This window comes from Hetaerina americana, unplaced genomic scaffold (assembly GCF_022747635.1).
Source record: "Hetaerina americana unplaced genomic scaffold, ioHetAmer1.1.p SCAF_9, whole genome shotgun sequence".
Classification (NCBI taxonomy): Eukaryota; Metazoa; Arthropoda; class Insecta; order Odonata; family Calopterygidae; genus Hetaerina; species Hetaerina americana.
The window spans coordinates 4,205,008-4,216,563 of NW_027287538.1; the positions used below are offsets into that span (position 1 = coordinate 4,205,008).

General features: G+C 46.6%; 1 protein-coding gene across 2 annotated transcripts in view; it reads left to right on the plus strand.

The window, feature by feature from the left end:
• Positions 1–11,556, plus strand: part of Dyrk2 (Dual-specificity tyrosine phosphorylation-regulated kinase 2) — a 236,906-nt gene that overhangs the window by 62,403 nt on the left and 162,947 nt on the right. Inside the window, exon 1 of one of the 2 annotated variants that reach the window (XM_071597789.1) lies at positions 7,103–7,408. The exons of the other annotated variant lie outside the window; for it this stretch is intronic. The gene's annotated coding sequence lies outside the window, so the exon portion shown is untranslated. Of the gene's footprint in view, positions 1–7,102; positions 7,409–11,556 lie in introns of those variants that run through there. 2 annotated transcript variants of the gene reach the window in all.

Consider the following 11,556-nt stretch of genomic DNA (forward strand, 5'->3'; position numbering starts at 1 on the left):
CGCAGTAAATTTAACCTGCATTTAAGCCTACGGTATACTAATGGCTCCGATCCTAATTCTATCAAATAGTGTCGTGACAGTGCTGCCTTGTTCATCAAACAACTTTTCTAAAACCTAGCTGCTCTTCGTTGCACTCGATCTAGTTCCGATATCGGGCCGACTTCGTGAGGATCCCATGCACTCGCAGCATACTCAAGGCGGGGCCTAACTAACGTGAAATGACATAGCTCTTCGACCCTTTCGTTGCAATGCCCAGGTATTCTTTTTATGAATCCCGAGCTCATTGCTGGAGACCATATAGGCGTTTTCATTCGCACATCTAGTTAAGAAATAGGTCATCGCATTATGCGTAAATGGATGACTAAATGCAAAGAGCAGATACAAAAGGTAGTAGGCGTTGAATGACCTGAAAACGGAAGCCACGCGTATTCACTAATGTCACACTTGGGAGCCTTGTCTTTCACGTGATTGCAATGCGTGACTGGAGGAACCTTTTCTCAGGGATCACCGAACAAACATAAAAGGAGGAATGCAGCTTTAAAAATATAATTAGATTTTATTTAATTTATTCATTTTTAGATTATATATTTTATCGGTATGAATGATAATAATAACAAATTTAAGAATGATATTCCATAGAAATAATTATTCAATGTAATATTTTTGGGAAAAAATGTTTAGCTCAAATTCCTAATGAACTGTATTAAAATGCATCGCTTCCGGATGTGTTCGCTCATATATTCTGTGAGTAATTTGCATACATTGCTGCAGTTCCCTGGTGGAACTAGATCGAGTGCAACGAAGAGCAGCTAGGTTTGTGAAGAGTTGTTATAAAAGAGAGCAGTGGTACGACACTATTGGAAGAATCACGATGGGAGCCACTAGTTGACAATAGGCTTAAATAGAGGTTAAATGTACCGCGAGTAAATATGAGGCAGGTCACTTATCTGAGGATGCTAAGGTCATATCACAGGACCCCACTTACGTAAAGGTAGATCGGATCGCCAACGTAAAATCAGAAAGATTTATTGTTTAACGGATAGATTTAAAAAGTCGTTTATTACTCGAGCCATTAGAGATCAAAATAGATAGGACAGTAATCGCAATTGGAGATAATTAGGATTGGTGGTGGTGTATGTGTATATATTTTGTCGATATCGTGCGTGTTCTTTCTTGGATGTTATTTTTTTATTTAATAGAGCCTAAATTTTAACAGTTCTACAGCATAATTTGAATACACGTATTCCCTCATTGCATATTGTTGCATGTAAGTACTTTCATTCGTGTGATTAATATTTTTCGAGTGCTTGATTATAATAATGCGCGTGTAGAGGTAACATGATATGATTTTGCATGTGATTTTATTCTCTTTTACGGCTGGTGACCTATCACTCCCTGCCACTCTCCCTCGCGGCGGCTTGCGGGGTATTATGTAGATGTGGAAAAGCGATATACTCATAGGGAGATTAATCCTTATCGGGTGAATGAATTGGTTACCTTGGCTACCCCCGTCACAAAATTTTACATACGACAAACGACCATCTCGGCCGCTTTGATTGTAATAATCCCAACTCGCAGAGCGAGATTTTTTGGGATTATATTTGGGAGTTGAGCTGCGGGATTAGATTTGGGAGTTCAGCACATATCCCTAATTTTGGTTTGTCCAAATACATGTGACTAAGGAATTGCCATAAAAGATCAGTGTAATGGATAGATGAATGCTATGGTGGTGGCTTCTGTGTGAACGCCCGGGAGATACCTCTGGATTTGCGATTGGCTGCTAATATGGAAAAAGAAATCGGTCGCGAGATAAGAGGAGGGATGTGTTACCGCGCTAAAGTGAAATTATGAGATGGGGGGGGGGAGGAGGAAGAGTGAATGGGGTGTGTGTGTGATGTAGGCCAAGCACCGTGGGCGCGTCGCGGTCGTAATGATTTGCGGATCGGCGAAGAAAGGGAAGAAAGTGAGCGAAATAACGGTACCGATGCGGGGGCGTGCGTCGGCAACTTGGTTCTCCACGCACTCGCACGGCGCCAGCGACTTCGGCTTCGCGCTTGACTGATTTCGGAGGCTGAGGGGCCCGGGGTCGATTCCGTTGCGGCCTGGGTGGAGCAGCCCGCGACGGAATGGGCCGACTCGGCATGTGGCAGAAGGTTGAAGGCGCGCTCAATAGTTATTGCGGGCCAACCCCAAACCTATCTTTAAATAGGTAGAATACCATGAATTGAATTTTATCCATTTAATAATATGACAATCGTCTTAATAAAAACAAAGTTGTTATCTATTTACTGTTGATGTATTTTACTAAAAAAACAGTTCTAATAGGAGATTTAGCCATGAGAAAGTGGGTGCCAAGATCCTGCCAACATATTTTGCACATTTTCGTCAAGTCGCTAGGGCGTTCCTCGTTTTTGCTAGAAAATTTGGCATAAAGAATATTAAAGGGTCCATATAAAATCCATCAGATTCGTCAAGAAGTTATATAAAATAGAAGACGAGTGTGACAGGCCATTGTAGGGGGAATTGGGGATTGGGAGCCACTTGATACACGAAGAGAACAAGCGAGACTAAGACTTTTAGAAAGGTTCAGAACAAAAGATTTCAACGATGACACTTCTGGCTTTCCGAAAAATCAGAAAGTTAAAGTGAAGTGGTATTTGCGCAGAGGGGTCACCCGGAATCGAATCCAACGCTCTATCCGCCGCAATAACACGCCATAACAAACATTGGAGTCGGAGGGAATAAACCATGGATGATGGAGCAGTTCATGTATTTCCGGGAAACTTGAGAGAATAAACTAGATGCATGCAGGGAATGAAGAACTGAAGGTACGAAGATAGGAAAAAAGGAAAATGGGCGGGCAAAAACAAGGTGTGTCCCAAAAGTAGTCGGCTAAAAAACATGTAATGCCAGAATTGGTGATGCATTCACTCGAGAGTCTTTGAAGTAGCATCCTCGTCACCGCACCGCTGCCAGCGGAGTTTCCACGGCACGCACACCTGTAAGGCGTCGCCAGCACTGCTACTAAGCTCCCTCGTCACGGCCTATTGTAACGCTTCCACCGAGCCGTGGTGACGACCTTTCAGCGCGGATTTGAGGCGGGAGAAGAGGAAGAAGTCTGGTGGGGCATTGTCTAAAAAACTTGGATCCTCATTCCTCACATGGTCGAGTGCTTTTGGCAGATCCGTGAGCGAGTTTCCTTCTGTTCTTTGTCCGAGAGCACTCGCGGCACCAACTTCGCACACACCTTTGCCATGCCCACGATTTCGGTCGAAAGTCGATGCAAATCATCACTTTAAGGGATTCCATGCACATCAGAAACCATGCGAACACTTCATCTGCGATCCCTGTCAAAAAAACTTCCCCTCTTGTAAGATTTTCGTCACTCTTTCTGAGGCCGAAGGGCGTCCTGAACGTTCGGCGTCTTCAACATCTTCTCTACCCCCCTCCGAATCAACTTGTGCCAATCAAAAACACCCAACCGATCCACCAATTGGCGTTATCGCCATAAGCTGCCTTGAGCACGCCATGAGTCTCTTTCTCGATTATACCCAGTTTCACGATAAATTGGATGGCGTAGCACTGTTCCAATTAATGGTTTATGAAAAAGCGTAACTAGATCACGTTATAGAGGTTTCGCAAACGAACGATCCGCACTCCACAAAGGCTGGGAGCCAAATGCCACCGGCCTCCAGCCTTTCCTGAGACTCCCATCCTTCGAAACCCAGACCAGAGTAAACACCACCCGACCGGTTATTGGAACAGCGCTGGGCCAGAAAATTTTAGTAAACTGCTTCACAATATTAAGTAAACTCTAAACTACACTTTACTAAGAAATAAGCGAGCACAGAGTTGCTTCAGCTGCAGGATAGAAGCAGCCGGCAGGCAGGCTCAGGCAGGGTCAAACCGGTTTTCGGGAGCGAGCTCCAAACACGTTCGCTCTCCTTGTAACATACGTACCACGTTTCAAGAGCCTCCGAATAAGTTCATCTTTCTTCAGTGATCAAATTTTCGTAATGGCAAACGCTTCTTGGGGAATGACCCAATCAATCTATTTTCCATTCCATCATTCAAATACTCCGATAGTTATTTCATTGTTGCCAACAAAACCCCCTTTGCTGACCATTTTTTCTTCCTTGTTTCTTTCCCCTTGTCCATCTAAAAATATTATTTAAACGCTCCACCGCCTGTTATTTATGGCCACCTACTTGATGTCATGGTATCCATCTAAATTATAGGCTATTAAAGATGTTATCTGAATGTTTTCAGCAATGGAAACGGTGAAAAGCTATGAAAACGACTCCTATGTTTAGAAAATATAACTGTCGAATGACTGCTGGTCGCTTCATAAGTGACGATTTGATTGCTTTAAGAAATCTTGACTCTAAATTTCTCTTGAGGTCTTGGTGTCGTTCGAGGAAACATCAAGATGGGACATGACATTTATTCCTCATAAATTATTATGTGACGCAGCATCGGTTCATTGTGTCATGTGATATGCCTGGGGAATTAAAATTGCATGACATATAGGGCACGAAAGGACAAAAAATTGCATCTACATAGTACCCCCAAGTCACCGTAAGGGCGTGTGGCGGGGGGTGTCAGGTCACCTCCCGTAAAAAAGGATAAAACCACATGCAAAACCAACAAATTCATATCAATCTACACCCACAGAGGTGTATAATTTCATGAAAAAATCTTTATAACTTACACGCGTACAAAGACATATACTACTAAGTAACGTACACCTACGAATATACCTGATGTCTACGCAACGATTAATCTTGTCCTGACTTTTAAATCGAATGCAATAAATATTCCTGTTGTGACTTTGGTTTCTTAGTATTATGATTCCTGATTGTCTGGAGAAAGAATGATTATTTGTATCTAAGTTTACTGGAATCTATCTCCCTTATCTTATCTTATTTGTGGTCTGATCTACCTAAATAGCGTGGGGCCATCACAATAATTCCTTTTATTGTTAAATTGTCAAACTCGTTTGTTGTGAACCTTTCTTAAAGTCTCGCTTCCTCTCTTCGTCTTCCTCTAGCCTAATTTCCCCTCAAAAGTCTTCTTACACTCTTCTTCTCATTGTAGTAATTTAAAAAAATATATAATACGTGCCCCACTTTTTCTCGCATGCCGATTTTCTTCGAAACCGGAAGGAGGAAGGTACGTTTCTCGGAATATTGAGCCCCGCTTATTTCCATTGATAGCCATCTCTTTGGATAAGACGCCGGCGCGGCGTGGGAGGATTTTATTCGCGAGGAGCCACGGAGATATCCTCTGACAGGCTTCATTGGCAGGGACCGATGTGGGCATGCTTAATTTAATGATAATTCGTATTTACCTAGAAAAATAAGACGTATTCATCCCATTATTCAGTAATCACTTACGAAAGAACGTCGTTTCAATGCTCAAGACATTCTCAATTACATGGCATGCGTGCAGGTTAGTGATACACGGACTGGTGGAAGATTATTATGACATTTTCGTACCAATCACGATGCACTGGGAGGGGTTATTTAGTTATTTATATAACATCTTTCTTTTTGGGACGGGATCAGGAATTTTACAGTCCCTTCTTCCGCCTCACCCCTGTGCTTTAAATCGTGCACTTAGAGACACCCAAGCCTCAGGCGGAGGGAAGCGCATCCAGTCGGGAATCGAACCCACGAACTCCGGGATGGCAGGGGAGAACGTTTCCCCGCTGCCACCAGGACCGAGTTCAGTTGGCATTCAAAATCTCCAAATTATTGATCGAAGCGATTGACATTCATAACTTTTATTTATGTCAAATAAACTTCGTTTGCATCGCGAAAGTTCGCGTGTTGGCGTCTCTTCGCCCTTCAATTGGCAATTGGCGCACTCGCGTTCTTCCTGGAATCGACTCTTGGCTCCATCGGAGGGAATGAGATGCCGCGTTCTCCAAATCCCGATTAATATTTCTCCCTGGGAACCCGAGTTGATAAAAAATTAATAATTAGCGCGAAAGTGCAACCGGCAGACGGCGCAGAGAGAGCAAATCAATTGACCCGATCGTTTCTTTTCCCCTCCGAGCTCCCTCCTCCGCTAACCGACTGAAGGCTCCTCCCGCTCAGTCGTCGAAGGAGGCTCAAAAACGCTGATGCGGCGATGTGTAGGGGGTGTGAACTATTAAAAAAGCGAGGGGGTGCACCCCGGACCCCTCCCCCGCCCACGACGGCGCGAAGGCATCGCCGCCCTAACCTTCCTTCCCCTCGGCCCTTTAAACACACGCTCTCTCCCCCTCAGCCTTTAAACTCGGCAGCCGTCTGCCCCACCCCCCCTGCCCTGCCTTAACCCCCTCTCAGCCCTCCTCCCTCCATCACTCCCCCCATTCTGGAACCTTAAAGGGCCCACCCCCGACCGTCCCCTCCCCTCCCTCCCTCCCGCCGCCGCGCTCCCGGGCTCGGCCCCCTCAGCCCTCACTCCATCGCCGGACGGGGACGCAGTTGGACGGACGGACGGAAGGGATCGAGGCCGTGCGGGAGAGAGGGCGCGCGTCTCGAGAGTGCCGGCTGGTGCCCGAGCCCCTCTCGCATCGCATCTCGCCGGTGTTCCCCACCCTCTGGTCGCGCATGAACATCGGCGGAGTCTCGTACCCAGGCCGTGCTTTGTTTCCGCGGGTGGTTCCGTCCACAGGGGGACCCCATTCGCGTCCCCGGGGAGGGTTTGAACCCCCCTACCTCTCCTTTGGGGGACCCTCGTGCGAGTTGAAGTGAGAATGAGCACGGCGGTGGACGTGCGGAGGTAGGGTGGAGTCGTAATCGGAGGAGTGCCCCCGACGGGGAGGTGGGAATTGAGGGGTGGGGCGATGCGGGACACCCCCCGCTCCTCACTCCGGGGAGTGCATCCCTCTTCCGAGGGCACGTCATCCCTCAGCTCCGCCAGTTGTCCTCCCGTGCCGCCGTGCTCGTGAATCGAGAGGGTGTTGTTGCCCCGCGCACGCCCCGCCATCTTCTTCCCCCCGTAGAGGGTGGTGAGCGGTCTCTTCTCTTTCCCGCTTCGGTGCTGTGTGTGTGCTCCCCCCTTAAACGCGACGGCACGGAGGCGAGAGGTTTTGCGAAGAGCGCGTCCCTCTTGTGTTCGCCTCCGGTGATCGAGTGTGCAGCATCCGCTGCCCCCCCTCCCCCTTCGCTCGTGCGTGTGTGAGTGTGTCTCTCTCCCCTCCCCGCTCGAAGAGGAGAGCGACGCCCGGCCCTTTTGCCCCTCCCCCCCGCATCCGTCTCCGAGCGCCGCCGCCTTCCCCGGGCCACGCGTTGGGCGGTCGCGGGTGTGCCGTCCGTCCCTGGGTTCCGGATGTCACCTGGACGGATCGTCGGAACGGAGGAGGATTGGAGGGAGACATAAGTTCGCGACTACCCCAAAGGAACCACACATGATTCCGGTGTGTACTACAATCAATCAATCATTCCTCCGGGTAACCATTCCTCCGCCCGATCTCTGTCTCAACTGCCGTTTTATATGAATAACACGCATTACTAACTCTACTTCTTTGGCGCAGTATGCTGGGAGTTCAGTGTGTCGGTCATTTCTTAATTTCTCTCTGTCCTCAGTGCTCATGTGAGTACTTTTAATTTCTCGACTAATGACAACTAATTTAATGTATGTAAAACACACATTATATATATATATATATATATATATATATAAACACACTTATGTATATATTTAGTTATTTATTTATTTATATGATATGATGTACACCAAGATAACACTAACGAACGAAACGCAGAGAATCTCACACAAATGAAACTCACGCGTATTCCGTATTTTCGATGGCAGAACCACCTTTCTCAAGGATGAGAAGGAACCCCTGATTCCCTTGAAAAAAAGTTTTGTCACCGAAGATTCGGATTACATGATAGTTTCATTTGTTTGTGCTTCTCTGTGTTTTTATTCGCTAGTGCTATCTTGGTGTACATTATTATTCCCATCCGTGAGGCTATTATTCAAGTTATATATTTATATACACAGAGAAAAAACACTCACATACCTGGTTAACGTTTCGACGGCACGGGTGTCATTGTCAGAATGATTCCGATGAAACGTCAACTAGATACATCAGTGTCCTTTCTATATATATATATATATATATATATATATATATATATATATATATATATATATTAAATTGGACAGCAACAAACAATATAGAAACACTTAAAAAGATCACTCACACGTTATTTCTTGATAATTTCGACGGAATTCTGCTCCGTCTTCATCGGAAGATAAAGAAGTAATGACTGCAGTCATTAATCACTAATTATCAAGAAATAACGTGTGAGTGAACTTTTTATGTGTTTCTATATTGTTTGTTGCTGTCCAATTCATATACGTTTGTCGTGGCTTCTTGGGAGCATGCACTTTCTTATTGATATTCCTTCTACGGTCTTCGTCATCCTCTTGGCAATATCTCCTTTTCGTGGCAGAAATAGGTTTGCCTCGGGGCACTTCTCGCCTCGGAGAATCCGTCGCGTGTCTGCAGCATTGTCTCCGGGAAATAGGCCAACGGGATTGGTCGATCGTAGCGCAGGGATTCTGCGTCAGGGCGCGTTGGCGGCGCGATAGGGCGAAATTATGAATGAATGCGGGGGGGCTCTTCCGAGGAGACGGAAGGGAAGGGCCCATAAGGACTCTCACCCTCGAGTTATTGCTGGACGAGGTGGCCCAACGCCTTGGTGTTCCGAGTTTCTACGCTATCCGTGGAAGTAATCAGACTCGTTTTTGGGCTTTCGAGATATCCACGTGATTAACGCGAGAAATTTCGCGGTTTTAACATCAGTTGCCCAGGTCGGGATTTCGACCCTGGAGTGAGACGGTGATTTATTTTGTGCCGCTGCATTATCGCACCCTTGTGTGCGGCCTGGCTGAAGATGGCGGCATCCCACGCGGTTTGCTTGAATTTGTCATGACCCCCCCCCCCCCTCGGTCGATCGGTTTAGTCAAAACCCGGGCGAAAACCTCGTGGGCGCGGTGGGGCGATGCTCGATCCCACGATGCCGTCGGGCGCCCCACGCCCCCCCTCTCCCTCGGATGGGCAGAGCGCACTGGGCGAATGAAAATAAATACCCCGCAATCCACCGATAAGGTGTGTGGTAGGAGATGCAAGCACCCACCAGGTGGGAAGGGGGTAAGTGAGGGATGAGGGAGGACAATGTGGGAGAGGACGGGAAAAGGATTAACATTCATTGAAAAACTATCAAACAACATGCAAACATGCTGGAGGGAGACTTAATTCAAAACAAGGTCAATTCAACTGTCAAACTAATTATTTATTTATGCGAAAAAAGGGAATGAAAATGAGCCAAACGACGGGCCTCCGCCAGAACAAGACAGGTCATGCACGACTGAAACGTAAAGAAGGGTAAGAAGAGCGAGAATGCTCTCTACTCCACGTCATTCTCGCACGCGGTCAACACTGCGCCATAGTAACTGCTCCTCTGCACCACTTCCCTCTCAGCAATTCCTCCGGATGAGTGCTGCCCTCTGATCCTCATCGTTGTATAGAGTCTTACAAATTGCCAACTCTCCACGGACCTCCAAGTCAGTCAATCTTTCTTATCCAACCTCACGCGTCCTCCTTGACACCCTCTCATTCGCCGACGGCTTCCTGTCGCTAACTCTTCCCAGCTGTCGTTGGCTCCGGAAAGAATGGAGAAATTGCGTTCCATATCGAGGAAAACAAACGATGAACGTGAAGAAGCGTGATGGGCGAAGAGAGGAAGTTGCCGGTTGAGATTCGAAGGAGGCAAAGCATAAGAGAGAGATGGAGCGGTGTAGTGTTATGTCGAGGACCTTGGGAGGTCATCATCCATTCTACATATCCCTATATCCCTTATATTTCCTCATGCGCCTGGCACCCCACGATCCACCCATTACCCGCGTAGAAAAGGGGTGACCGAGCACAAATCATGCGACATGCCCACAGCTCAGTAGTTGCACTATAAAGAATTTTGGTTAATCCTTTGCGATTATTCTATTTAAATGATTCAGTGGTTTACATCCCGACAGCGTCGTTCAACTCCTTGTCCAAAGACCGAGAGCGATGGCTTTTTGCGACTGATGGGTTTCCTTTGCGTAATGCGTGGAGGAGGGATTCCGGCTTTCCGTTTCTTGTGTAGTTGCCGTCCGCGGAATAGGCAGGTGGTGCAGCAGGGCGTCGCCGCCGCCGGCCGTCGTCTTTAACTGGAGCATGCTATCAATAGCAGCTTCACAATCACAAACGGACAACCAGCCGTCTACTGTCTTCTAGCGGACGCCATATGCATCCCAGCGTGCCAGGATTTGAATAGAATCCATTTTACTAACATGATGCCACGGTTGGATGTGCCACGGCCCTGTGAAATGTCAGGAAAATCAAGAGCATTCCCCGCACACCCACGTTTTTGTGTAGTGCCACCATGTAGCAGCGGAACAGTTTTACATTACCGTTTAGATTTTCATTTACATCATGCTTTCATATCATCGGAAGATGTGAAGTACTGCCCTATGCGTGGATATTTACCACCCCCTCCCCCACATAAGCTGATTATAATCGGTTGTGTGTTTTAAATGTTTTTTGATTATCAAATAGTTTTGTAATGACCATATTTTCAAGTTTGTGATTCGGGGAAAAACGATAAAAATATCCATTATTGGTATTCCCAAGTGAAATTAATCAGCTCGTGTGAGGTGATAACATTTACTTCATGCGAGAACGTTATTTAGCATTCGACACTGAAGACCGCGACCGCCAATTCTAGATTTTTCTTTTATATAACGTACACAATCAAGTGAAATATGTTATTTTAAGAATTGAATGCAAAGGCACCAAGTGTTTTTCTGATTTTGTTTTACAATTCAATCATTACGTGGCATGCTTGCGTCGGGAATGCACGCACCGCGATTTTATTGACGTCATCATTGCATACGTCTGTGCCGTCCACTCTTACGCGATCATTTTTTTCGGTATTTCCGGTGAAAATGACCGTATTCAGCCACGCTAGTCCATATCTCGGTTTGAAGCTACATTTCCGTGTTTTGACGCTATTACGCATCCATGATGGAAGGAAGTCAACGGCATTAAGACCAGTCTCCTGTTACCGCGTTTATCGGTCAAAATTATGGCGAAGTCTTTGCACCAAAAATCGAAAAAGGGTCGTAATTGTTTTGCGGAGCGAAATCGATTATCCGTCGAAAATGCCAAGTGTATTTAATGGTACAACAACGTCTTATGAATTCATTACAATCGGGACTCAGTCGTAATAATACCGTCACCGTAGCGCAGGGCATTGGTACAAGGCCTGGGCAAAAAAAGATGAGTATGGTCTTTTCTACGCCCCAACTGCTTGGCGCATCACAATCAGTGACATGCTGCCTTCTAGCGGGGCTGTGAGAAGTAAAACACCGCTTTGGTTGTGGCCCTGTCTCGACTTGTCTCCGCACAACTTCGGCTCTTGTCTCAGCTCGCACACGCTTGCCGTACAAATTGTTGTGTCGGTGAGTATGAAGGTATTAGGGAAGCAGCACGTGTTGTTTTAACCTCTGTAAAAG